The sequence below is a fragment of the Camelus ferus genome, chromosome 26 (assembly GCF_009834535.1).
Source record: "Camelus ferus isolate YT-003-E chromosome 26, BCGSAC_Cfer_1.0, whole genome shotgun sequence".
In the NCBI taxonomy this organism is placed as follows: Eukaryota; Metazoa; Chordata; class Mammalia; order Artiodactyla; family Camelidae; genus Camelus; species Camelus ferus.
In genome coordinates, this window is record NC_045721.1 from 17,380,137 (window position 1) to 17,407,574 (window position 27,438).

The 27,438-nt window shown below is 42.2% G+C and overlaps 1 protein-coding gene and 1 long non-coding RNA gene across 3 annotated transcripts in view; one reads left to right on the plus strand and one right to left on the minus strand.

Annotated features, from left to right (window-relative positions):
* C26H4orf47 (chromosome 26 C4orf47 homolog) overlaps positions 1-27,438 on the minus strand; it is a 137,803-nt gene that overhangs the window by 38,625 nt on the left and 71,740 nt on the right. The gene's annotated exons all lie outside the window — the stretch shown is intronic.
* Positions 5,627-25,525, plus strand: LOC116660085. Of its 2 annotated transcripts, none has more exons than XR_004315461.1 (3): positions 5,627-7,180; positions 11,907-12,052; positions 24,113-25,525. It is a non-coding gene; the product is annotated as an uncharacterized LOC116660085 (long non-coding RNA). The 2 variants fall into 2 exon arrangements; XR_004315460.1 differs by lacking the exon at positions 5,627-7,180 and adding an exon at positions 10,431-11,097.

The window sequence follows — 27,438 nt, forward strand, 5'->3', positions numbered from 1 at the left end:
AACAGTGACCACGTTTAAAAATAAACCCAGGAGTTTAGTCCTTGTTGAGGGCTAAATTGTATCTCCCAAAATTCATGTGGAAGTCCTAACCCCAAGTATCTCAGAATGTGACTGTATTTGGAGATGGGGTCTTAAAGAGGTAATTAAGGTAAAACGAGATCAGACAGGTGGGTTTTAATCCAGTAGGACTCGTATCCTTAAATGGAAGGGAGATCAGGACACTAATTCAACATTTTGCTGAATCTTTAGAAGATAAGACTAAGCACTGAAGAGCTATCTCCTTTTGACAAATTTGCTGAACTCATCCTGGGGGCTGAAGCTCTCTGTACAGGGTCTATTGAGAAGCTATTCAAAGAATTTTATGTCTCCACAGGCTCCAGGGATTTCTGGATTATTCTCATTAACCCTCCAAAATTCTGAGTTCCCAAGTTTTTCAACAGCTGCTTGCATGATGGCTATACCCTCAGTGAGAGACACAGCACATTTCTAAATTATAACTGCACAACTTAGAAAGGTTGAGCAGAGAAGGCAAAAAGGAAACAGGAAACAGATACCTGTATCTCTTTAAATGATACCTCAGGCCCTCAGACTCTTGAAATTCCACCAGACCAGACTATTTGACCTAGTTTGTTTTGCCATGCGTTCTCAATCATCTTCCTCAAGAAGCAATCTCAAATACAAACTCAAAGGAGCCTTTAAAGGAAGTGTTACCTGCCTGCTAGTTTCTCTCCCACAAGGGACATAAGATAGCACTGAAATATTCAATCAACCCTGTTTGCCTCTGAGTAAATATCTATCTATCAATTGATCAATAAGTAGATACATAGATAGACAGAGACCTGGGCTGTGTTTAAATACAAAAAGGTAGAAAGTGAAAGCTAATAATAATTAGAAGTTGTTGACTGGATACTCATGAGATATCTGTTTTCCCTCAGGGTGAAGTGCTGATAAGGCCATGATGAGGTATGATTTCAAGAATTCATAGATAATACTCATCCCGGAAAAACTCCCTTGGACAAAATGGCAAGGGTTCAGTATACGTTTTTTTAAGGACTCACTCATTATTCTTTAATCATACTGAGTAAAATCGGTCTCAAAATTAGATTGACATAAACATTGATTTTACTGGGTCACTAATGCAATGCCAACCCACAGCACTTATTTTTTACTGCCATTGCTCAAAGATACTAACCTGTATCTGAGCCAGGGCCCCTGGGTTTTTCTGCAGATGAGCTTTGATACAAGGAATAGGGTATCAAGACCAAACATTCAAGGCCCTCTGGCTTGAAGAGTCCTGACTAAATGCTGCCAACATCTCAGCTGAGTACCCCGGGGGCCGGAGACTCAGAGTTTTGACGCAGCAAGACATGACTTTGGTCATTCCACTGAGCTCATGTCAGTGACTCAGTATCAATAGAGGATGTTTAATTCAAAAGAAAACACACACATAGACATCACGCTTTTCAGAACCTGTGTATGTCACTATAAACCAGACTGGGGACATGAGATTTGCTTACTTTCTTAAAAACTTACTGAAGCAGAGTTGACATACAATATTATGCTTATTTCAGGTGTACAACACAGTGATCCGACAAGCAAATGCATTATAAAATGATCACCATGACAAGCCTAGTCACCATCTGTCACCATACAAAATTATTACAGTGCTATTGACTGTATTCCTTCTGCTGCATATTACATCCCCATGACTTATTATATAACTGAAAGTTTGTACCTCTTGATCCCTTCTACATCTTTTATCCAGCCCCCTCCCCTTTTCCCCTTTGGCAACCACCTACTTATTCTCTGTATCTATAAGTGTGTTTCTGTTTTTTGTTTGTTCATTTGTTTTGTTTTTTAGATTCCACATGTAAGTGAGATCAGGTAGTACCTGTCTTTCTCTCTCTGACTTATTTTACTTTGCATAAGACGCTCTAGGTCCATCTGTATTGTCGCAAATGGCAAACTTTCATTCTTTTCCATGACTGAGTAATATTCCTTTGTAGATAGATACCACATCTTCCTTAACGATTTGTCCATTCATGAACACTTAGGCTGCTTCCATGTCTTGGCAATTGTAAAATGTGCTGCAGTTAACATGGGGGGGGTGCACATAGCTTTTCAAATTAGGGTTGTTTTATCAGGTAAGCACCCGGCAGTGGAATTGCTGGATCATATGGTAGTTCTATTTTAAATCTTTGAGGAACTTCCGTATTGTTTTCCATTGTGGCCGCACCAATTTATATTCCCACCAACAGTGCACAAGGGCGAGGTGGTATCTCATTGTGGTTCTGGTTTGCATTTCCCTGATGATTAGTGACGTTGAGTATCTTTTCATACGTCTGCTTGGCATCTGTAGGCTTACATTTTTAGTAAGAATACCCCTTCAAAGGCTTCTCCTGTACAAACTACCCAGTTGTTAGGTAGCTTAATAGAGTTGTTGATAGATTAGGGTTCTGCCTAGAATTACTGGCATTTTCTTCCTAACCCTTCAGCTAAGAAAGATAGTTACTGGCAGACACAAATGAGTTGGAACTAGCAAGTTGATCTTTGACCTACTCCCTAGGAAAAACACTGGTACTGTTCGTTCACGTATTTATAATGAGGCCTCTAATGTATCGTCTTCCGTCCCTCTCTGCCTTACTCCCTTTCTCTCCTTCGCTCTTCTAGTAGGGGAATCTCAAAATGCCTATGAACTCTGAGCTAGTGCTGCCTAGTCCTCCCACCCACCTAACACCCCTCAACACACACAGCTATGCCTTTGGTCAGCTGTCAGACGATATGACAACAAGCTTAGCAGACATCTGCCCATGGATTAACAGGCCTGGTATTTCTTTCACTATCAAAGATAAACTTGCTAGACAGCTGTACTGAAAATCACAGCATACTTCTCAGCACTGATGATGCAGTGAGGAGATGACCTATTTCCTAAACGGGGTCGTGAATCATCTTCCGACCTCAGGAGTTCTGTTTCCCTGCAAGAAAAGGCTTAAAGACACAACAAGGACGACGGTGTAAACTTCAAATCCAAACGTGGCCAAGCCTCCCTCTTGACTACAGTGTAAGTGCTGATAATGACATATTATTTAAGGATCGTTCTGGAATTCAGAATTTACGAAAAGTGTAATAGAGTGAATGTCTTGCTTTGCCAACACGAATCCTGTAAAATGGTATGAAAAGTATGCTTCTCAAATTCAGACGCACTTAGGTTTCTAAAGAAGTGGCCCTGAACTGGTGACAACTTCAGTTAGCTTGTAAATGGATACAATTTTTTAAAAAACCATGTAGTATTTATCAAGGAGTAAATGAGATCAAGTATACAAAGAGAATCTAACACATAGTTGGCACAAAATAAAGGCTAGTCTCCTGTCCTTTTTTTCCTTTTGAATTTGTCGTTTTGGCTGATTCTATTTAGCGTCAAAGATTTGGATTTCACTGTAGATAGTCCTGCCGACTGCACTGCCAAGTTTTAGAGTCTAAATATTTGAAGCGAACAGTCAGAATACATCATTTTTAAAAATAATCTTAAACTAGTAAGATTTTTAAAGCAGATATCGTGTAAAACAAGTATTGTAATTTTTCATAGGAAGCTAATTGTTCTTAAGGAAGTGACATAAAAACAGAGTGAGAATCTAGAAACAGAAAAAGAACAGAGCAGAAAATCTGGATAAAGTAAGACCAGCCATGAGCTATACTGATGGCTCCAACACAGAGATCTGGTCTACCTGCAGAAACCCTAGTGGGACCTGATGTTGATGAATATACAACCAGACTAGACGTCTAGAGTGGCTTTATGGACCCCTGAGTTCTGTCCTCATGTGATCTGTGATCCTGTAAGTATCTGGAAGAGCCAAGATGTCAATATTCTCATTGGTAAAATGAAGAAAATCAACTGAATTATCAAATTTCTAAACTGTCCATGAAATCTTTATGGGAAATTCTTCAGAAAAATGCTCGCAGACTGAGTGGCAACCGGATATGGATCTCACAGAAATGGAAGTTCATTAACACTGGTTCTGAGGCCAGAAATCCTGCCTTGAGGTGCGAATGGGAATTAATGACTCAAGGCCAGACTGTGAGCTCAGTCTCCTATGTGGGCAGGTCCAGTAAGAGTACAGCACAAAACAGAAGACACTAAGAGATGGTATTTTTTTTTAAGGTAAAGACAAAATAAACATGGAACTACCAATCACATAAATAATTATACAACCCCAGGAATCAAAAATACAATGTTATAATGTTTTATCTAGCAAATTGGCAACCATGCAAAAGTTCATTTCCATGTCATGTTTGTGGGAATGTAAACTGAATAAATTTTTCAATGACAATCTGACAATTCATAAGAAAAACTTTAAAGTACTATGTAGCCATTGCTAGCAACATCATTTCTCTGTATGTATTCTACATATATACTTCTAACTTATCTTTACATGTTATTTCTATAGATTTATTCTATATACATTTATTCACCAAAAATAGTTATGAGTGCTTTCAAATTTTTAGCTACAAGTATGTACTGTCACGTTACTTCTGATATTAAATAATTATGGAGAACCTAAATACCTAACAATAAGGGAATTGTTAAATAAATTGAGGCACTTTTTTACTATGGAATACCACGTAATCATTTAAAAAAGACTCATGGAACAATATGTGACAATGTAGAAACATGTTCAACAAAACACTGTTAAGTGAAGAAAAGCTACAGAATGATGAGATCCCATTTTTCTCAAGAAGAATGTATATTTTTACATATGTACCTAGAAAACAGGAGTGGGGGGAGGTGTGTGTGTACCTAAAACAAATGTACCAGGTTGGCCCTATGAAATCACAATTTCATGAGTCAGAAACAGTCAAGTATCAGTCACTTCATAGGGTTCCACCTAATACATCAATGCATATATACTGAAATAAAGCTAGAAAAATATTCACAAACACGCTGACTCTGGGCATGTCTTCAGTGATTATGGATACCTTTATGTTTCAAACTTTTTATAATTAAGATGTACGTCTTTCGATATAAGAAAAAAGTTGTAATGAGGTCAAATATTTAATCTGTATACAAGTTAAAAAAGCCTAAACTATGTAATTTCTTAACTACTCTGGCTTTCAAACTGCCACCTTCTGGTTAACAGAAATATATAAATATATACATAATTTAGGTATGCATATATTTATGATACATATTTATGTATATGTAAAATTAATCAAATGTCTAATCCTGTTTCAGTGCAATCTGTTCCAAAGATTGAAGCACTCCTATTAGGGAAGAACCACTTAACAGGATAAAAACGCATGGTCCTTCAGAATAGCCTCCAGTCCTAGGCTTCCCTCCCAGGATCGTTCCCAGATGAGTGGGAGGAAGGAGTTTAACATCCTCATGTTGGTGGGAAAGATCTGGGGTCTTCAGCAGGATGTCCTCTGCTCTTCTGGTCTCCAGGGCTGTGTGTACCTTGTCCCCTGGTGTCTCCTGGCCTTCAGGGCTGAAATCTGAGGATGGTGCAGCCGGTGATCTGTTCTCCCTTGGCTTGGTCAGATGATCACTTCCTGGCTGACCAAGCCCCGGGTTTGCTTCCGCAGGCTGGAGACTCCCCAGCACCCGCCACGGCCACTCCCAGCCCCTGCCTTGGGGTCGCCTCACCTTGCCAGGGTGTGCGCCACTGCTGAGTCTTTGCTTCTCAATCCTGCACCCCCGTCGGATAAAGAACGAAGGTAGCCTGGAAAAGCTAAACGCCAGGGCTCCCTTTCCGCCTGACCTCACCGCCTTGCCCGGCTCACTTTGACGTGTCTGAGGTCCGACTGCTCTTGAAGATAATTCACCTTCAAGTACAGGCCTCCAGAAAAGAAATCAAGAGACACCACACCCTCTTCCTTCTTCCTCTTCTTCTACATCTTTCCATCATTTTCCAGGACAGAATATGGCCTGGCTTTTCTTTGACTTTTACCCGGTCCCTCCCCACCACTCCAGCTAAGCATGCAGGGGTGTCTTTTCTGGACTTTGAAAAGACTCTCTGAACAGAGGCCTCTAGGCTCAGTTATTAATTTGATAAAGGGAAGTGGAAAGTCCTTCTCAAGAAATAGCTTACAAGACAATAGTTTGTATCAGCCTGTGTTTCAATCATGTATTATTAATAATGAATATTACTTTGGTCCTTCTTTAGGCATTTCTCCTACAAGAATTATATTTAAATGCATGCTGACGGCAGAAGAGGCAAAGGTTTTGACTCAAGAAAGCCAAAAAAAATTAAGTATTTTAAAACTTTATCTCCATTATAAAGTTATTTAAGAAAAGAGTCAGCCTAAGTACATACCTAGACAAAACAGGGAGACACCAGGAAAGGGTGAACTGAGACTAGGAGGGAAACTTAATGAAGAGAATCAAGAGAAACCAGTGCAAAATTCAGAGAAAATCTGAGAGATACAAACTAAAATGTCCCATGTATCTGTCATTTGATACTTCTCTACACACTCAAGTTGCTTCAGAGAGAAATAAGTATGCTACCCACAGTCTTCCTGCTATGGGCATAAAACTTTCTGCCCAAGATAAATAATCAAGACACCAATGTGCATAGTTTATTTCTCTACCATCTTGTTCCAGAAAGGATGCCAAGCAGGTGACAGGGAGAACTCTCACTCTACTGGAAAAATGAATGATATATGATGAAGGAGCTTCAAAAAAGTTTCTTCTTTTTAGAAGAATTTAAAAACATAAACTCTCTAGTTCACACAGAAAAAGTAGAATTATGAGAAGAACAAAATGTTGGAAATGATACAGCTTTGTAAAGAAGATAAACTAAAGTATGGAAGAAAATGATGATTTAATCAGAGAAGGTGCCGTGAGACAGTGTGTGGGAAGTGACCGGGGCAGCACGAGGCTTTAGGAAGATGACTCTGGAGGCTTCCAAGGGAGCAGGATGGGAGCCAAAGAGCCAGCAGCATCCTGGTCCAGGTGGGGGAAAAGGATAGTCTAAATTAAGGCAGCAGCAGAGGAATACACGTGAGAGGGGCTACAAAAATAAAATAAGCAAGACTCGACCAATGAGTGGACTAGGGACTGAAGGAAATGGTGGGGTCCATGAAGACTGCGAGGCTCCAAGCCAAGCCAACTGCAGGAATGATAAGAACAACACGAGAAATGGAAATGGCCCACTTTCCATCTTGCTCTTAAAACAGAATGACGGTAATTTATTTTCCACATAGAAGTATTCTGCTGTAACAATATCAATAGACCTAAAAGTAAAGAAGGAAAATTTAAAAATTCAAAAATTTGTTCTGATTCAGTGTATTTACTGGCTGTAAGAAACACTCTGATTTAGAACATGTTTGTCATTTCTTATCATCAAAGGATAAAAGAAATCAAAAAGGCAAATGACTTAACCAAAAGTATTTGAATTTACCAGTGTCATCTCAAATTGAGTTTATACAGCCTGTGGATTGCTTTATTTCTGCATAGTTATCTAAGTACTTTTTGCTTCAAGTGGTAGTTGAGTTGAATTCTGATGACCAGCTGAGTTTTTCTTCAAGTCTATTATTTTGGTAGATATAATGTAAAGTTAATTATAGACTGTTATCCAACAAGGTACCAGATAAGAATATTTGTAAAATCAATGTTTGATTACCAGTTATCAAATAGAGTGGACGTTAATAATATGCCTACTCAAATGTGTAAAAGAAAATCATAGCTTCCTTATTCCCTTTAACTGATCTAATCTTTTCCATTTTTTATTGAGATATAATTCACATACCATGCCCCTTCAAGGTGTCCACTGAGTGGTTTTTAGCATATTCACAAAGTTGGGCACTGTCTAATCCAGGTCATTTTTGTCACCCCAAGAAACCTTATACCCATTAGCAGTCACTGGCCACACTCCCCTCCCCCGCCCCTGGTAACTGCTAATCTACCTCCTTTCTGTATGTATTTGTGTGTTTTAGGTGTTTCATACCAGTTGGATCGTATATTATGCAGCCAACCAAACTGCCCCTATGAATTCCCACCCCATTGGGTGGCAGTAAAAATTTACTTTAGCTCAAATTTAGCAGTTAATCTCTCAGACATTTCTAGTTTAGGACAACTTAATTTGGGTAAAGACTCATTAAGCTTAAAGTATATTCACTAACAGGTTGTTTTTCCCCTGCCGTCTTCCTTCCCAAGTTGATCTGGGCACAGGGGAAACCTTATGAGCCCTCCTAGCAGTGATGGGGGTGCGGGGGGGAGCTGTCCTCCTCTGTTGGCCTCTGCGGGGTGACAGCCTGACAACACTGGGCACTGGATCCATGCCCCTCAGGACAACTGGTCCCCACTGGACTCCTGACAGACGATGGCTTCCCTTACTGCTTGACATCTGAGCCTGACACTGCAACCCGCCATGCAGATCACTGTCCATGGCAGCCTCCTCTTGCCAACTCCTGGCCTCTGCCAGTCCACATCCTCTGTGTCCACACTGAGGGTGGGCCCGGGCCTTCCCCCCACTGTACACCCTGCACCTGTCATAGAGTTTAGTATATAGTAGGCAATCAACAATATTTTTTGAATGAGTGAACAAATCCTTCAAAATTCAGCTAAAATATTATCTCTTCTGTAAGCCCTTCTTTAATGCTCCCGCCCCTCCTCCCCCTCCTCTGCCTGTTCTGTGCTCTCATAACAAGTGCGTCTTGCTGCCAGACGAGCATCTGTGGGCTGTGTTATAACTGCTGTGTGTGTATCATCTCTCACACGTTATAAATCATCTATCCCTCACTGCCCCGGTGAGGGGCTTCCCAGGGCCTCCCTCAGATCCTTGCCACGGTAAAAAGTATGCTCGATAGACATTAAAAGTAATTGAGGCCGTGTCACTTTTAATTAGCTAGATTTTTCAAAAATAATAATATGCAAATTTTATGAAATAATCGTGTGGTACAAGTGGGTATAAAATGAAAAGGAGTCTCCATTCGGCCCCAAACAGTTTCATGTAGGCTCCTGTTTATGGGAATTTAGGTTGCTCCCAGTATTTTGCTCGTCAAGTTTCTTTTTAAATAAGTACTTAAAGTACTGCATGATCGTCTGAGTTAGTAACGGAGAAAATTTACACTAGAGGTTTCTAAGAGAAGAAGCACAAGAAGGAGTGAGAGGCAGAGAGAATCACATTTGCAGAATCATCTCTCAGAGGATGAAAAGGCAAGGAGGGACCTTGACCACTAGAAATCTGAATTCCATCCCGAAGCCAAGGACAAACCCCGCTTAATCAGTTTTCTACTGAAATATAAGCATCTCAGCTCTCCAACAGGATTGAAATCTCTCCGATCGGAACTCGAGTTTTTCTCCACTGATGACCTGATACAACGTGCCTACAGATGACTTCTGACATAATTAAGACCCCAGAAAAAATAAATCCAGGCACTTCTGCGTGCAAGAAAACACAGAGATAGTGGTACTGAACTAAGAAGTTCAGATTTTGTGCTAAGTTGAAAAAAAAAAAATCACATCAAATTTTTTTTTTTTAACTGTTCTTTTCACATCAAAATTCCATGTGTTTCCTTAGAGGAGGTTTAGGGGAAAAGAAGAGAGGCAAGTAAGGCATTCTCCCTACTAAATTGGTGGGAAAGATTTTCCAGGGCAGTTTTCCTAGAAACAGAAGTACCATCAGTCAAACTAAAAGATGGGGAACAAAGGTTGAAGCTTTGAGAAGCAAGGCGTCCCAACAGAGGCCACAGACGGCCGTGGTTAGGAGCACGGGTTCTGAACCAAGCGGCCTGGATTCAGGCCACAGCTCCACCATTCCCTGTGTCCCTTGGACAGGTTATGTATATGCCCTTGGTCTCCTTGTAAAATGAGAACATTACAGGACCTACCGCTGGGGCGATGGTGTGGCCTGAGTGAGTTGATACACGCTGAGGACCACTGGAGAGGGCCTCACTTTGCCCATCCCCGCCGGCACCCACCACTCTGACCTCTCTCTGTTTCCCTCTGCTGAACGCTAGATGCTCACCCTGTTCCACTGAGCCTCCTTTTCAGTAAGCATCACTTCAGGGCCTTCTGTGTTATCCCACTGTCACCACTTCTCTCCTACCGTGATTAGGAAATGAAGAACCCAAATACTACAGAGGTATTAATATTAGATAGAAAGACAAATTCGTTTTCATTTTTCTTCGCATAATACTTTTCCAAACTCCAGCCCAATCAACGCCATCCTGCTCTAGGGCAATACCACCAGAAAGGAGTAAATCCCCCCAAACACAGAGGCAAGCAAGGCGAACAAGAAGGAAACTGCTCCTGGCTTCTCTCTATTGGCGGGTGACACTGCAGCCTCTGACCCGAGGGTCCAAGGATCTTGTTCTGAAAATGGGTACAAATCATACTGAGATTTGGCTCCTGTTAATGAGCAAAAACTTCTCTGAGAAAGAAAAGACTATACCATTTAACCGTCCTGTCAAGTTCTACAACCCTGGCTAAATTCTGGAAATAAACGTCATTGAGGGCAGGAGGCGAGCACCTTCGTGAATTACTTCAAGCAACCTGCGGAAGCACGATGCCAGCCAACACTCTCAAAGGCCTCATTGTGAGCGTTCGTGCTCGGAGGCTGCTAACTGCTGGACTCCTTCCATCCTCCTCATGCAAACACAACACCATATTTGCCTCTCGGCTGTCACTATGTGTTAGGGGCCTATAAACAGAGAAGATTCTTTCTTAGCAACCACCGTGAGAAGGAGAACCCTACCCTCTCCTCCCCCTCAAAACAAGCCTGAAAGGAGGAAAGAAAGGAAAAGGAACCTTACACAATCAGATGTGAAAGTCAAAATGACAATCCAATACGGAAAGTTTCAAAACTGTTGGCTGCCTTTGGCTTGGGGGCGAAAAAAAAAAGAAAAAACTCTCTAGAAGCTTTCAGAAGCCAGCTGCCAACAGATTAAAGGCAACTAGAAATGATCTCACCGCCATGTGTAGACGTCTGGTCACACGGATATCTGCGAGATAACCAAGAATAATCCAGTTACGTTATTCGGCTGCATTTCCTTGGAGACTGCTTTGGGCTTCATCTTGCTATTTTTAGTCTTCTGTGTCAGACGCCATGGGAAGCCATCACCAAGGCAGTTCAAGAACTACATGTTTATCCAGAACAGGTAAAAGTTCTGGAAATCAAAATCACTGAAAAAGCAGCTGGAGGTCAGAACATTCAAGGGATTCTGGAAAGGAGGAGCAGTGGGAAGACGGGGGTGGTTTTCTGTTGACAACGGCAGACCAGCCTGTTCTGATGCTACATTTTAGCCCTGATGGATGCTATATTTTAGATAGAGAATTACAGAAAATTGTCCTATCTGTAAAGAAAGCAGAAACCTTGACCTTAAAAAAAAAGAATACTGCAGAGGATCTGTGTGGCCGTTGGAGCTTTCAGGAAGTTTAAAATGTTTCTGGAGTTAAATCAGTTCACTCTTGCCAGCCTGAGAACAGCCAGTTTGGAAAACAGGACTTGTAGGCATGGAAACAACAGGCATCTTGGTAACAAAACTCATTACAGGGTTTCATGGAGAAAAACTGTGGAGAATCCTCAAGGGGGGGAAGGACAGATCTGGCACAATTTTGCAAGGCCAGACAGTATGAAATTTACAATGAGGGTAACTAAAGTATGCTAAGCTCCAGTAATTGAGTGGAAAGAATTAAACTTTTGTGAGCCATGACCCTTCAAGTGCTGCCTGCCTGCAAATATCAGGGTTGCTAATAATCAAAGCAATGAAAATAAAAGACACCCAGAAGAAAGTATTTTAAGCCTATGTTCCCATTATGTCCTTGAAGACATAGGACAATTAAGAGACTATGCAGAACTGAACTCTCATGAATATTATTTCAAAACCAGAAAATGTGAAAATACTGTAAACAGGAAGCTTTTATATTGAGTGTCAACTTTCACACTGTCTCATTTTGATCTTCACAGCAGCCCTTTGATAAGGATGTTATCTCTGCTGCATCACAGATGAGGAAACCAAGGCCCAGAGGAGTTGAGGCTGGTAAGCAGCTAAGCCCGGCTTCCGACCTCAAGCCAGGACTGCCTCTCCCCTTCCTGCGGGTGCTGTGACTTAGGTAAGGCTGCACTGACACATCTGGGTATAACCAGGGACTCCTGTGGTGCTGGTACTCCCCCACCAACAAATGCCATTGCAGGGGTCATAGTAAGTATTTTCACCATAAAAATGGGAAATTTTGCTGTATAGTGTGTTTGTATCTCTTAAAAGCTCTTTTCCTTGGTCACAAAGTTTTTCCTTCTGTTTTCTCTTCCTCTACCTCTTCCTCTTTTCCCCCTTCCTTCTCCACTTTTACACACTCACCTTACACTGGAGCCCACGAGCTCTTCTACACTATTGCCCTGTGCGGGGGAGCTCGCAGGAACATAGTGAATACTTGCCAGCGTATTCACTATGGCCGGTGGCACCTCAGGGACCACCCTGCCCACAACCTCTTAATCACCCAGGGCTTCCACCCCGCGCTCAACTCCGGCTGCTGCGTTTGCTGACACCTGATAGTAAGGGCAGCGGCAGGCAGCATCAAGGCCTACTGAGCAAACTGGAGAATCAGGCCACTGCCAACTTCTCATGACCTTTGGTATCCTAGGAGGCCCTGTTAACATGGCAGGAGTAACAGCGGAAAGTAGAAAACTGAGTGGAAAGCATAAGATGTCAATAGATATGGTCCGGCTCAATTTGGCTGCCCAGCCTTTGAAATAAATCTACAGGTGGAGCTCTGGTCTAAGGACAGCAAAATGACCATATATGATTAGAACTATTGTGGAAATCACCATACTCCAACTCCCCTACATACAATTTTTCATCACTTTTTTTCCCTTCTCCATTCTTCCCCTGTTGTAATTTAGAGAATTAAGAAGTAGTCTTTTCCTGCCAGGAAACTAAACGTGTTCCTTTTGTTAACCCCAGCTACAGTGGGTTAAAGTGTCCCCTAGTGACCTGAAGGATATGAATTTTCTTTCCTAAGTATCCAATTTAATAGAACATAAGAGATGAAAAGGAAGAGGGAGATCTAAAAACTACTTTGGTGGCTAGAACACAAAAATTCTTGAGGATTATTTGTAACATACATAATTTTTTTATATTTGTAACCATTCATTTACATGAATTTACATTTTAAGAAAATGTGATATGACAATACCAAATACTGGGAAGGATGTGAAGTAATTGAAACTCTCATACACTTCAGGTAGGAATGCAAAATGGTACAACCACTTAGAAAAACCATTTGTCAGTCTCTTAAAAAGTTAAATATACCATCTTCCTTAGGAACCAGTCAGTCCACTCTTAGGTATTCACCCAAAAGAAATGAAAACATAAGTCCACACAGTTATTTGTAAGTGTTCACAGCAGCATTATTCATAATAACCCCAAACTGGAAACAACCCAATTTTTCATCAACACCAATAGATACACAAACTGTGGAATCCATCCAATAAAATACTACTTAGGGGAAAAAAAGTCAGGGGATGAGGAGGGGTGAACAACTGATACAACAGAGTGAATCTTAAAATCATTATGCTGAATGAAAGAAACCAGATGCAAAAGAGTTCATACTGCGTGACATCATTGGCATAAAATTCTAGAAAATGTGAACTAAGTCCAGAGTGACAGAAAAGAAGGTGAGTGGTTGCCCAAGGCCAGGTAGAAATGCTGCAGCACAGCCTACACTGAATGACATCCCCCAAAATAAATAGTGGGCCCAAACCTCAATAGTGCTTAGCTTGAGAAACCTTAGTATGACCAGCCAAAAAAGAGAAAAGATTCAAATCACGAAAATCAGGAGTGGAAGAGGAGGAGACATCACTACAAGCCCTACAGAGAGTAAAAATATTATAAGGGGCTATGAATAAATTTATGCTAAAAATTAGGCAATTCAGGTGAAATACGAAGATTTACAGAGAGGTACACATTAAGAAAACTGACTGAATGAAAAGGATAAAACATGAATAGAGCCATAACAAGTAAAGAATTTGAATCAGTAATTGAAAATCTTCTTTCAAAGAAAAGACCAGGCCCAGATCTCTTCACAGTTTCATGCTATAAAATAGTTAAAGGACGAACCACACCACTGCTTCCAGAACTCTTCCACAAAATATGAGAGAATGCTTCCCAACCAATCCCATGAGGCTAGCATTACTCTAATACTGAAACCAGACAAAGACGTCACAAGAAAACTACAGACTAATATTCTTCATGAGTCTAGATGCAAAAATCCTCAACAAAATGTTAGCAAAATGAACCCAACAACATATAAGAAGGATGATTCGCCATGACCAAGTGGGACTTCCCCCCAGGAATACAAAGTTATCTTAATATCTAAAAATCAATCAGTGTAAAATCACTTTAATAGAATAATATGAATGAAGGACAAAAACCACATGTTTGTGTCAACATACGCAAAAAAATCATTTGACAATGCCTAACACCCACTCATGATAAAAAATCGAAAAACTAGAGATGGAAAACAATTTCCTCAACTTGACAGATTCTACAAAAAATGTGTAGCTAGCATCATACTTATTGGTGAAAGACTGAACGTTTTCCTTCTAAAATTTGGTCAAACATACTGTACGACCACATTTATGTAAAAAGTCCAGAAAAAGGAAATCTACAGAGACAAAAAAAAAGGTACTGACAAGTACTATTTTATCCTTGATAAATGTAGTTTTCCTTTTTCAAGTTGTTTGTCGACTTCTGACTAAGCTCCTCTCTGGCCCCAGGATGGTTCTATTTTTCCAGCAGCTCATCTCTGGTGCCAAGGAGCAGGCACTGGGGAACACTCCCTCTGTGTGCAGAGGGATGTGTGGTTCCCTCAGAACCAGAAGGGGCTTAGCTGCAGGAACACAAGCAAGAAACACTGAAGAAAATGCTTTGAAGGCCCAAAACCTGAATTTTATCACTCAGAGGAAGAGGCCAGGTCTAAGGAAGAAATGTCACTTCAACAGGAAGGTATTGCTCTGGAATCAGGAGTGACAGCACCCTGCCTATAGTGGCAGTGCCTTGCAGGAAAGTCCCTCTGTCATCACACCACTTGATAAACAAGCCACACAAAGCCTCTTGGCAACTGCAGGCATTTTCAACACATAAAGAGAAAAAAATGGCATCTAGTCAGACGGGACTGTTGAGAGCAGAAACACTGTTACCTGCGAGCACGTGGCCCTGTACTTGGGATGTCATAAGCCCTCGGTCGTCACCATGTGGACCCACCGCAGGTCCCTTCGGCATCCTCACGTCACGTAGGGCACGGCAAGCTCTGGAGGCCTGGACGCCCCGGTGGACAGAGATGTCATCTTCCATCAGCACATCTTTCTGCATTTCAGCTGCTGCAGTAACTGCCTGCTGTCCTTCTGGGGGATCATTTTGCAGCCGTGAACTTACTAAGGGGCAGAGGACCTAGAAAAAAAGGATTCGAAGCCTGATCCATTCTGCTTAAAAGGCAAAGATTTCAAAATATGCCTAATCACTAGCATAATCTACATGAGTTCCCAGGACTGAAAAGGACGACAGAGACATTTATCACAAGGAGGGGAGAAGGGTGTCTGGAGGATGGATCCAGACACAACAGCAGGGCCTGTGTAGAAAAGTTGCTGATCCTGAGCCACGTGTGCAGCTGATGCTCCAGCCACTCTGTCGTGGTGTATGTGCTAAAAGGCAAATGGCTACACATGGTCAGGAAAGAGATGTTTCACCAAGATCCATAAGGCTTAGGACCCAAGGAGTTTTGTTGCAGGATGTTCTTGGCTGAACATGAGCTTGAGGGACCACCGGGAGTAAAAAGTCTGTTCCGCCCCCTTGGCCACCCAAAGAGAGGCAGAGATGCTCGTGACCAGGAAGACCTGAGTGTGCAGGGGCCGGCCTTACAGGGCCTCAAGTGCTAGCCTCGGCTCAGAGTCTCCATCTTCCAGGAACCTGTGGGTCTACCTGTCATGCAGACGCCTCACCTAAATACTGGTACCACTTGGAGCAAAACACAAGCAGGTGTTTTCTCATCACCGGTATCTGGGCTACCTGCAGGTTGAAAGGAAGAGACCAAGAGAGGAAACTGGGCAGATTGACCCTCTTGTGTTGGGAATTGGCGTCTGAGGAAAGAGACCCAGACCCATCGCAAAAACAGGAACATTAAAAAACTGGGAGCATGTCCTGCCCCACGTTCTCTGAGTGGCACGGGCCCTGTGGCGTCACTGTCCACGTGCTCCTGCAACACGTCACTGCTGGCAGGAAAGGAGGGGTCAGGAGGACGTCCAAACTGGGGGAGATGGGCACCATCATCTCTGTGCTGGGCATCAGTACTGACTTCCCGTGGAACCTCATCTACATGGAAACTCACATTATACCAATTAACTTTCAACACTGCATACCTGAAGTTTAGGACTTTAATTCTTGACTCATTCACAAGTACAGTCTGTGCTTAGCTGGTCAAATAGCAACCCCCCCCCCCCAAAGGAATGTATTTGCTTTCCAGTTTGGAAAGGAATGTGTACTTCATCCACAGTGGTCTTATTGTCTTATATATCATGTTTGCTCAGTTTTAAGCTTTTTGCTCAGAACTATAAGATGGGTTTAAATAAAGAGGAAATTGGATTCCATCAATCAATACACTAAAACACAACCAAGATTAGATGACATAAGGTTACACCATTTCATCACTTGTAACTAATATTGTCTGTGCAGGCCCCTTCTGAGAAAATATTTATGTTATGTTTCATTTCCTACAAAGAAATTCATCTTCTGGCTTCCCCACAAATTGAAAAACTACATAGTGAGTTAGGGAAAAAGAGAAAACTATTGTAGCCCCATTGACTCATTTTAAAGTGAACTTTACCATAGAAAAATATACTTCCATCTAAATAGAAAAAAAATTGATTTTGAAGCTTTCTATTTTTTTCTTAACAAAAAAGTCCGTCTTTAGAGAACTACAGTTTTAGGCCATGTACTCACTCTTTGCTAAAATCAAAGTTCAGTACTAATATTTAAATCAGGAATAATTAAAATGCCTGACGCATACTTTTTTCTTTTTCACTAGAAATGCTCATTTTTCAGATCAGAAGAGATAAAGTTTTTCTTATGCTTCCTTATATGGATTAAATAGGGTCTTTTGATTCACTCAAGGAATTATAATATTTAGCAATGAGAGAGACAGGAATTGTGTGGGAACCCAGGAAGCTGGACTATAGCTCAAGAACTGGAAGATTCTAGGGGCACCCTAGGACTGGACTGGGTGTGGAAGGCAGAATTCTAAGATGACCCCAAAGATTCCCACTCCTGTACACACCCTGTGTAACCCCCTCCTCTTGAATGTGGAGAGAACTGTGGGCGTGATGGGACAGTCGCTCCTGGATTATGTTGTTACATGAGACACCAAAGTAGGAGATGGGAGTGAGATTCCCCTGTCGGCCTTGAAAAAGCAAACTGCCATGTGTGGAGAGGGCATGCAGCAGGGAATGATGGGCAGCCCCTAGCAGCTGAGAGCCTCAGTCCTACAACCACATGAACTGATTTCTGCCAACAACCAATGAGCTTGGAGGAAGACCCTGAGCCTCGTCTGAGTGCAGCCCCAGCCAACCCCTTGATTTCAGCCTGTGAAAGCCTGAGCAGAGGACCCACAGAAATTGTGAGACAATTAATTTATTTGTCTTAAGCTGCTGAGTTTGTAGTCATCTGTTACTCAGCAATAGAAAATTAGTGCACTGGGTTACCTTCTTGCCCCTCAGGGATAGAAATGTGACGATTCCTCTCATCTGTGTGTGAAAAACAGCCCACATCCTTGCTTCTCTGCCTTTTGGCTCCTCGTACTCATGGTTTGTTCAGGACTCTCGTGCTTCATGTCTGTATGTCTCTTCTATTTATGCTCCTGTTCACAAGCGAATGCCTCTCTCTGTCTCACAGAAGCTGGGCAGACAAAATACTAGACATCCTTCAGCCTTAGCTTACTGAAACACCTTCATAATGTCAACTAACCCTCACAATAACCCTCTGAGGTGAGTACTATTATTATTCTCATTTTTTAATAAATTGAGGAGTTAGGTGACTTGAGTGGAGAGGCCAGCCTCCAATCCAAGACATCCTGCATTATGTCTTTTGCTCTTTTCTCCTCTTCTGCACTGCTGCTAACTTGAAATAGCAGAAAAGTCTCATGAATGCCACACAGATAGTGAAAACTGTAGCCAGGAGAGCACTAATAACATGTATTGCATTCTTTCCTCTGGAGACAAGCCAAGGACAAGCCACTGCGGAGCCATCATTCAGCTTCTCTGAATGTGTTGCTCTTGCTTCCCCAGGAGAACCCGAGTCGGGGAGACTCAGGCATAAACATTTGCTGGCTGTTCCACCGTGAGCAGACAAGTCAGCTGCCTCCACGAGCTTCAGTTTTCTCAGCTACAGAATGAAGCCACAGCAGCAGTTGCTCCATAGCGTTTCCACAGAGAAGCTCAGGCAATGGCAGTTGGCCGTGGGGGTGGCAGTGGTGGTTATTCAACAAGGGCAACTACCATGTCTTACACCTCCATAGCTTAACAGCAATTAAGCAACTTCTAAGTCGGACTCAGATGAATAAGTTACTTAGTTAATTCATATTCTAATTTGAACGGGTTTCCATACCAGATGAATGAGTTCCCATGAAAGAAAGAATTGGCTTTTTTATTTGAGAAATAATTTCTCAAGAATTTAAGAGCAGTCAGAAGTCCTTGTAGGAGTCTACTAGGCATGGATTTGTTCAAGGCATAGGGCAATCCTACTTTTGGAATTCTGTGAATGGGCCGATCATCACCATCAGAAAATTTCCAGAAGGTTCAACATCGTATGTAAACTATGTACAGTCAACCTGTAGAATTAAGGTGAAGATAACAGCATGGACTTCAGAGTTGCATCTACCTGGATTCAAATCTTGCCTCTGCCATTTTTTTCTCTGGGCTTGCCCTCACTTCTTTGTGTCTTGGATTCCTCATAAACAAAAGGAGGCTATTGATGGTGTTTTCTTCACAGCGTTATGGAGAGTACTAAATAAATTCATAGCGTTTAGAACAGAGCCCGGACATGGTAAACACTCAGCAAACTTTAAATTTTGTAAAGTCAGCCAAAGTTTATTGAGTTTCTACTATATACCAGGCACTGTGCTGAGAACTGTGAATACAAATAACAAGAAAGGAAAAAGGAAAAAAAATAATGTTTATTATGTTTTTATGAATAAATCACTCTGATAGGTGTTTTACGTATATTACCTTAATCAGTTTTTAATTAGTAACCTTATTAGGTAGATATTATTTGCCCTGTTTTATCAATGGGAACACAGGTAAAGAGAGATTAACCATGTTTCTTAAGGTCGCAGAACTAGTACATGGTAAAGCAGGGATTCAAAGCCAAGACTAGGCTCAATCCTGCTTTTGCTATAAATAAGACACAAGCCCTGTCCTGGAGGAATAAACAATCTACAGTGAAGATTCGCACGTAAGTGACTGAATGTAATGAGATGTAAGAGCCAAAGTAGAGCAACATACAAAGTAGAGACATTTACCTACAGGAAGGAGGAATTCCTTGGAGTCAGAAAATAGACATTTGAAAGATGAATAAGATTTCTCCAGAAGAACAAGGGCACTCAAGGGGTGGAAGGGCAAGGGAGTAAAACAGTCACAGATTCAAGGAAACACAAAAAAAAAATGCCTGGGGTATTGGAGGACTAGCAAAGAAAATAACCAAGAATGCTGTCTCCGTGAATGGCAACTCGGGTGCCGGTCCAGCAGTCATCCCACACAGCGTGTTCCTACTTGCAGGGACACCAGGAATTCACCTCTGCTTACAACGTCAGCAGTTTCTAACTGCAAGCTCCAAAGTGCTTCCAGCAGCCAAAACAAACCTAGGTCTATGGCACACCTAAGTTCCTTGCACCTTTAAGGTCCTTCTGCTGTCCCCCTTGGTTGCTGACAGTCACCGCCATCTACGGTACAGCATTTACTCCACCCTCATTGTGTCTCGAGTGTTCTGCAACAGCTTCTACTGCCTGCTTCATCCGTTTCATCTGTTTAAGATTTTTTCCATCAGTTCCATCTGCTTAAGAACATATATTTTCCCAAGATTTTTCAGTCCTGCCTCCACTCCAGGCAAAAATGAATCCTGCGTCATTACTAGGCAATTTCCTACAGGCCTCTTTAGAGCCATGATTAATTATGTTGTGATGACTGCTTATGTGGCTCTTTTCCCTGATGCGAATCCCTTAGAGGAAGCAACAGGTCTGTTATCTCCGAAGTCTAGTCCAGTGCCTACACATGAACATTTGATCAATAAACGAACAAATGCATAAAGGAATGATACCCCAAAGGCTCTTGCTGGACATTTAAGAACCTCCACCAGATGGACCCACCCATCCTATCCAATGTTTCCTTCCGAGAACCTTAACAAGAATGATTTTAAACTGGTCTCTTCATGCTCAGTCTCTCTCCTATCACTCCAACTGTCATCCAAGCTCCCACTGCCTCTTCCTTTACCTTCCGTCACACAAGATGTTTTTCTACAAACGTTAGCAGTTTTGCTATTAGCCTGCGAAGCCAAATTCTCTCTTCTCTGCCAAAATCAAATATTTTCCTCACGATGTGCAAAACAGTCAGGTATTCTATCCCGACTATTTCCCATTCCTGCGATTTTTCTCTTTTCAGAATTGCCTTTAACTTTCGAAACCCCTTACCACTGATTTGCCCCGTGTATTACCCGCAAGTTATTTTGCATAAGCACGTCTTGTCTTCTCAAGTCAGGGAACGCCATTTCTTGTTCCATTTTTATCTGTCATTGCCCAAAGCTAGACACATGGAAGTTTATTAAATAAATGAATAAGCGAGAAGCTGGTAGAATCAGAATGGCTACTCAGAGGTGAATCTAACACAATATTATCCAAAATATTTCTAGTAGGAATAATAAATCAGTATTTCCATTATCATTAAGTATGATATATGGACAGGGAATTTTGGAGGAACTAGGCAAATTCTCCTCTGCTAAGACAACTGATATATAACTGACCTTTGCCATGTGTAAGTATTTTCAGGGGATATGATGCAACATACCTAGATTCAAGACTATGTGATTGTTCCATGATTGGATTTTGCTGGCTTGAGAGCTCCACATTTGCTCCTTTAGCACACAGGCTTCCAAGTGTGCAGATTTCATCTGCACTCCTGGGTCCAGCTCGCAGTGTACGTGTACTGCCGCCTTCACTCCGATCTCTGGCAGACAGCCACACCGTTTCCATCCAAACCTTCTCATCTGGAATGAGCAGATCCATCTTTGCCAGAATAGGCTTTAGCCCTAAACCAGGCTAGGGCAGCTGTTTGCCAAACTCGGAGATGACGCTTGATTCTAACGATCAATATGGAGCTGAGCCACTGAGGAGAAAATGTCAGAATGGAAAACAATGATGCTCACTTTCCAGAGAAACTGCCATGATGTATTGTTAAAGCATCTATCTAGTTGGTTCTGGCCTGTGGGGCTTCAGTAAAACTCATCCTCCTTTCCATCCTTTTTACATTTGTAGAAAGAATGCAAACAGAATATTTACTCTGATAAAAGCTTCTTTTAATGTAAAGTTAAGTTAGAAACCTTGAAATTAAGGAAATTTTAAACCTTTTTTAATGTGAATAGAAAGAAGAATGGAAAGAAAATGGAAAAGAATGCTTTACAATTCTCATTTCTTAATTATTCACTGGTTCCCTCTACATGCTAAGCTTTCAAAATCTCAAAATTTAAACTGATTATCTGGCCCAAACTGGTCAAATCTCATTCTCAGGTTGCTTTAACCTGGGATAAAAAGAAGGTCACAGTTACAGGCAGAGGACAACACTGTTTCTGTCACCACAGTTTCGTAGTAACTCCATCCCTGTCCTCCCCAGGAGTATTTTACATGGACTCCACTGTACCGTCTTTCGTGGTCCAGTTCCTAGAACTGTTTACACCAAAAATGGCAGCCTATGTCAGTGTAACGTGATGAAGTCAAAATCACCGATGCCCAGAGGAGCTGCCATTGCTCCTGTCTATGCCCACTGGAGTCACTGGTCCTGGTAACAGGTCCTAGGAGACTGGGCAATAAAGCTACACCACGTCTGCCATTTGCTCCCTCCCAGAAGCAATGATATTGCTGCTAATGTCTACTAACGTTCCTGGGCCACCAAGCCCCAGTAGCTAACCATGCCCAGTGTTGAGGGGGTTGTTGGCTAAGGAAGTTGCCCTCTGAAGCTACCAGTTTGCTGGCACTAGTGTAGCTGGCAGTATGTGTGCTTAAATCACATCGATACTTTCATGAGACCACTCTCACTCATTCTTATAACTTCTTGCCTTAGGGCTTTGGAACACTTTGATGTGGCTGACATAGAACGATAACTACTGGGTATCTCTCTCTCTCTCTCTCTCTCTGTCTCTCTCTCTCACACACACACACACACACACCCCAGACCATGGACTGGCACCAACCTCTCAGTATTTATCCAGCCTCTTATTCTCTCTTCCTTTAGGGTCAATGTCTTCAGAAGGGCTTACTCATGTAACTACTCTTCATTTAAAAATCCACTGAGCACCCAGGAGGTACACAATCCCTTCACACATGCCAGATAATCTTGACTTCCAGGGCCTGCCTGCTGCAAATACATGTTTTCTTTTATTGAGAGTATTTACTTCAAAGACAATAAGAAATGGTCTTATCTCTGTTCATGCCAAGTGGTGGACAAACCTAGAAGTTCAAAATGCGAGTTGCAAAAAGCACAGGTTATCTGCTAATGTGGCTACCTCGTTACTTAATTTTTCTGTGTTTTCTTTTGTGGTGTCTCTGGAAGTAGCCTCATGATCGTCTTTAGATCAGTTAAAATCTGTGTCCTAATTCTGGGATAGCCCATCCAAACCTGAACAGAAGTTGGTAGAGACACTTAATAAAAGTAGTTCCAAGTTCCTGACAATTCATTTAAAACTGCAGTAATCAATTAAAGTTGAATTTCATAACTGGATATCACAATGTAAGGATCTGAGGACTCGGACAATTCTGAGATAAAGAGAGCTTTTCTAACTCGAGGGGCCCAGTGAAAGGTCCGCAAGAAGGGTCTGGATGCCCTGGTGGCCACTTCTCTGGCCTCATCACAGCTGGATGGCCAGGCAATATTAAAGCCCCAGACAGACTAATTCTGTGTCTTCTATTTTAAACTGCTTTGTAAAATGAAATCAACGTGCCTGTAATTCTAGGAATGCCTGTTAAGCCTCCCACCAACCTCTCAAGTCAATCACCGACTCATCCACCTTCAAAAAATATTTAGCTAAAGGGCTATCTTGCTTCCAATAAGGCCCTGTGTTATTTAAAAGTACACTGTAAACTGGGGATGGGGAGGCTAAATTTAACCCATGAGAGAGTGAGAGAGAGAACACAGCATTTTTCTAGAACAAAGGGGCACATCTCCACCAAATAGATGAACATGTAGCACACGAATGGCAGGTGGTCTGTACAGAAGTTTCTCTGCGATACCCACAGATGCAATTTTTTTCTTTTTCATCTTGGCTTCTTTTAAACATCATGCTGCCAGGTAGATGTACAATTCATTATTTATGTTTCCCTTGCAGACTAGCATAATGCTCAAACTATTTCACTGATATTTTTAGGCAGCACCCTATCTCAAGAAATACATAATCAACTAACATTTTTCAATATTTGACACATCTCAAAATAACTTTTAAATCACTTCACGGTTTAATTTTCAGGAAGTTTGTAATTAATCTGTGGTACGTCAATTTGCTAGTTGAAGAATGGAACTTTAAGGAACTGCAAATCAAAGGATTCAGCTGTCATATTAACAGAGCTGGCTTCAACTCATCTCATGCCCTCAGACCATGAGCCTGTCTAAAGTATGCAGGTCCCTAGTTATAGGGAAATTAGATAAGAACGTATGTACAAAACAGCAAAATCTCCTAACAGTTGGTAGAAGACTCCCCAAAGCCCATGACCTGTTGGAAGGCACTCATTTTTGCACCTAAAGGAATGCACAATTTAAGTCTACCTCTTCCAATTTTCTGAGAGTACAGATGGCCCCAAGAACATCAGTACCTTTCACTATCCCAAGAATTGAAAAGACACACCAACTGGATGTACCCGATTGATTTTCAGGCAATCAGCTCCAAGAAGATACCACTCTTTAGCCGTAGGAATTCAGAAAACCTTCAAAGAAGACTACAAACTCCAGCTGAGTATCACAGTGCTGAGTTTATCCAAAGCTTGAAAGACCTCCAGTTGCCTCGCTGAGCATCTTTTGTAAGCTGAATGATTACACCTCAGTTATGGATCCAATCCCCTCCATGATTCAAGGTAACTTTTTTGTGTGGTAAGAACACTTAATATGAGATCTATTCCCCTCAACAAATGTTTAAGTGTCTGGTACGGTCCTGCCAACTATAGACACCGTGCTGGACAGCAGATCTCTAGAACTTACTCATCTTGCATAACTGAAATTTTACACCTGTTGAACAACAGCTCCTCATTTCCTCCTCCACCCAGGCCCCTGTTTCTGTTTCTATGAGTTTCTACGAGTTTGACGATTTTAGAGCAGAGGGAAGAAAAGGCACAGAATCCCCCATCCTTAGAGTAACTCCACCCAACTAAGACGTGTGGACCAAAGGCTTTCAAAAATCAACTGGGAACCAGGGAGAGGAAGGGGTGGGGTGAGAGGCCAAGAGTTGGGGAGAAGCTCTCCCCATGACAGTAAAAAGGTAAAGACTAACTGCCCCTCTCAACCAGCACCAGCATCTCTCGCTTGGACAATCATACTAGTTTCTTAACTCATCTCCCTCCTTTCACTATAATCCATGCTCCTCCACACAGTAGCCTGAGTAATTTTTTTCTTCCACTGTGGTAAAATACACGTAATGCTATGGACTGAATTCTGCCCACCTCCCCAACAAGAATTTATACGTTGACACTCTAACCCCTAATGTGACCGTATTTGGAGTAAGGAAGTAACTAAGGTTAAAAGAGGTCATAAGGCTGGGATCCTAATCCGATAGGATTACCGTCCTTGCAGGAGGAAACACCGAGAGCCGGCTCACCCTCTCCAGGTGCACTGAGGAGAGGCCAGGTGAGCGCACAGCAAGGTGGCCGTCTGCAACCCAAGGGGAGAGCACCAGACGGCAACCCGGCTGGGACCCTGATTTTTGATTCCCCAGCCTCCAGGATTCTGAGGGAATTAATCTCTGCTGTTTAAGCCACCTAGTCTGTGGTAGTCTGTTACGGCGGCCCGAGCTAACACACAGAACATAAAACTTATCACTTTAACCACTTGGAAGTGTGCAGTTCACTGGCATTAACTGCATTTGCAGTGCTGTACAACCGTCACCACCATCTCGTTCCAGAATCTTTCATCAACCGGAAAGGAAATCTGCCCCCATTAAGTGGTCACTCCTGTTTCCCACACTCTCCAGCACCAGCAATAATTAACCTGCTTTCAGTCTGTATGGACTTGCCTATTCTGAGTATTTAAATAAACGGAATCATACAAACGTGGCCTCTTGTGTCTGGCTCCCTTCACTTGGCGTAACAGTCTCAGGTTTGTCCATATTGCAGAACATACCAGTCCTACCTTCCTTCTTACGGCTGAATAATATTCTGTTGTATGAATGTTCCACGTTTTGTTTACTCATTCATTCGCTGATGGGCTTTTGGGCTGTTTCCACCTTTTGCCTATTTAAATAGTGCTGCCATGGACATCCATGTGTAAGTTTTTGTTCAAACACCTCTTTTCAGTTATATGCCTAGGAGCAGATCACTGGGTCATATGGTAACTCTGGGAAGTAACTTACTGAGAAACAGTCAAAGTGTTTTCCGCAACAGCTGCACCATTTTACACTCCCACCAGCAAAGGGTGAGGCTTCAGATTTCTCCACATCCTGCCAACACTTCTTATTTTAGAATAATATTTTAAAATATAAATCTGATCATATCACTCCCCTGTTTAAAATAAAAACTAGACTCTGTGCCATGGTCTGCAAGTTCCAGCGCTATCTGGAGCCTGCCTGCTGCTTCATCCACATCTCCTCTCTTGCTCTCCCCTGCTCTCCCCCGGCTCCGAGCTACAGCCACACGGGTCTCCTTTTATCCCTTGAAAACGCAAAGGACCTTTACACCTGCTGTTCCCCAGACCTCACGGCTGCTCCCTCCCAGCAAAGATCTCTGTTCAAACGGCCCTGGTCAGGAGGACCTTCCCAGAGAACCCGAGGGAAAGAAGTCCCACAGGCTCCCATATACATTTAGTACTTGCTGTCTCGTGCCCCTGTCCTTCACAACTTGTGGGGCTCTCTGCTTCCACTGTGTCCTCCCACTAGAATGTGTTTCATTAGAGCAGGGCCTTGGTCTGTCTGTTCATGTTCACCACTGCGTCCCCAATAACGGGAAAGGTGCCTGGTACAGAATAAACATTCAAGCAATATTTGTTGAATAAATTATTAACAAATAATTAATGAATTTCAGGCCCAAGAAGCATCGTGGTCAAAAACTCATAAACACTAAGCCGTTCAGTGAGTTCTGTCGAGGACAAGAAGTTGGATGTGGTTGGAGACGGGGTCTGGTCAGGAGAATAGCGTTGAGGACAGGGGTCTGCTTTGAGGCAGAGATTTGAGGCCTTGTGGGCTAAGCTAAGGAGTTTGATGTTTACCCTGGATGTGACGGGGGGGCGGGGTTGAGGAACTTTTAACAGAGAAAGTACATGATTCCACTTGCATCTTAGAGAAGATCACCTTGGCAGCAGGGTGCCGAGCGAACCGGAGGGGGTGAAACCATGGACGAGGGAAGCAACGAGGACAGTTTGCTCAGCATCCCAGGAAGGCTCTGTAGGAGCCTGAAGTGAAGGAGCGGCCTTGGAGACAAGCGCTTAGAAACAGGAGCCGCTAAGTGCTGACGTCACCCTCCAGACTGGTGGGCGGAGGGGAAGACAACACTCAGGTCTGAGCCTTGCGTAACAATCACAGCGGGGCTTTTCACCAGAACCCAGGGGAGGGGAAGGAAAGAAGCAAAAGAGCTGAATTTGGGACAAGTTGAGCCTGAGTTTCTCAGAGAGAAAATTTTTTTATTGAAGTACTGTCAGTTTACAACGTGGTGTTTATTTCTGGCGTACAGCATAGTGATTCATTTATATAAATATATACATATATACACACACACACATACACACACTCTTTCTCATATTCTTTTTCATTACAGGCTATTACAAGATACTGAATATAGTTCCCTGTGCTCTACAGTAGGTCCTCGTTTATCTATTTTACATATAGTAGTTTGTATCCACAAATCCCAAACTCCCAATTTATCCCTCCACAGACACTTCAATATATGGATCTTGCATCCAGTTAAAAAAAAAAAAGTAATAATAGGATATATATTTGATTAGGGGAGAGAAGCCTTAATTTTTAAGTAGAAAAAGCCATGAGTTTTAATAAAACCACCCA